Source organism: Nannospalax galili, unplaced genomic scaffold (genome assembly GCF_000622305.1).
Source record: "Nannospalax galili isolate Female #2095 unplaced genomic scaffold, S.galili_v1.0 scaffold278, whole genome shotgun sequence".
Classification (NCBI taxonomy): domain Eukaryota; kingdom Metazoa; phylum Chordata; class Mammalia; order Rodentia; family Spalacidae; genus Nannospalax; species Nannospalax galili.
The window spans coordinates 1230202-1231942 of NW_008347536.1; positions in this window are offsets into that span (position 1 = coordinate 1230202).

The following is a 1741-nucleotide window of genomic DNA, read 5'->3' on the forward strand; positions in this document are numbered from 1 at the left end:
CTTGGGTAGAAAACTTGGTAGTTGTCTGTTAAGTCCATTTGATATATGGTATTGTTTAATTCAGATGTCTCTCTGTTGACTCTCTGCTCTGTTGACCTATCTAATGGAGACAGTGGGGTATTGAAATGCCCTACTATCAATGAGTTGGTATTAATCTGGGTCTTAAAGTCCTGTAGTATTGTTTTTATGAAGTTGGGTGCATCAGAGTTTGATGAATATATGTTCATGATTGTAATATATTTCTGATTTATTGTTCCTTTGATCAGAATGAAGGGGCCCTCTTTATCTCTTTTGATTAGTTTTAGTTTAAAGTCTATTTTATCAGATATTAGAATTGCTACACCTGCCTTCTTCTTAGTACCATTTGCTTGGTATATTTTTTTCCATCCTTTCACATTAAGATAGTTTCTTCCAAACAACAAAAAAAATGGGTTTTGTTTTTTAATCCATTCACATAGTCTGTCTTTTGACTGGGGATTTTAGTCCATTAATATTGTAATTTATTAATGAAAGATGAGTATTGAATCCTGTCATTTTTATTTCTGTTTACATTCTTAATATAGCTGTACTTTTGCACAGTTATACCTTAATTGAATTTCTTTCTGCAGCTCCATTGGTATAGTCATTCCTTTCTTCAGCTCTTTGTATTGCTTCCAGAACTCTTTGAAGGGCTGGTTTTATGGACATGAATTCTTTCAGGCTATTTATTTCATGGAAGATTTTTCTTTCCCCTTCGACTATAACAGACATTTTGGCAGAACCAGTCCAATTTCCCCCTGGTAGTCTGGGACAATCACCCCTCCAAATACTGTTATTCCTTTCTTAGCCTGCTGACTTAAGGGCATCAGAAGCCCAAAGTGTCCAAGGGGAAGTCTTAGCTTCCAGTTCAATGGAATGTTTGTTGTCTCTCCTGGCAGAAGCACTCCCTCCTCTGTAACCAAAACATCCAATCCAGTAGAGTGGAAAGTCGAGGGTACAGGAAGAAAAATATTCATAGAGGGTCACCAGGGGTGATAGTGAGAGGAATCATTCCCACCTCCATCCCTTGATTCTTGGACCCATGAATCCTGGCTATAGGAGAAATTGTACCATATATTGGATGCTGATTCAAAGCATACACTGCCTTCTGGAAGACCCTGCCCCAGCCCTCCAGGCTATTGTCACCTAATTGGCACTGTAACTGTGTCTTTAAGAAACGATTCCGACTACCATCCTCAGGCCTCTTGGGGTAAGTCTATAGCTCAACTCTCAAACCGGGACTCCCTAAGGCATATTCACACTTTCATCCCTCCCGCTGTTCTATACTCCTAGTTTGGGCCCTGCGCCATCCTAGTCTTGGGGCCCCAGACACCTGGGGAACCAATAATGCTTCCTGATCCTTCTCACCCAGACCAACTCAGTCCCTTTCTTGGGCTCCAGGACCACTGCTTCTGGTCCTGGCCCTGCCCTCACCCCTCTCTGCTTCCCTGGGCCTGCACCACCGGCTAACTCTCCTAGCCTGCACTACCACCCTCAGGCCTCTTGGGGTAAGTCTGTAGCACAACTCTCTGCACTGGGACTCCCTAAGCCACATTCACCCTTCCATCCCTCCCGCCGTTCTACACTCCTAGTCTGGGCCCAGGGCCATTCCTAGTCTTGGGGACCCAGACACCTCGGGAACAAATACTGCTTCCTGATCCTTCTCACCCAGACCAACTCAGTCCCTTTCTTGGGCTCCAGGAGCACCGCTTCTGGTCCTGGC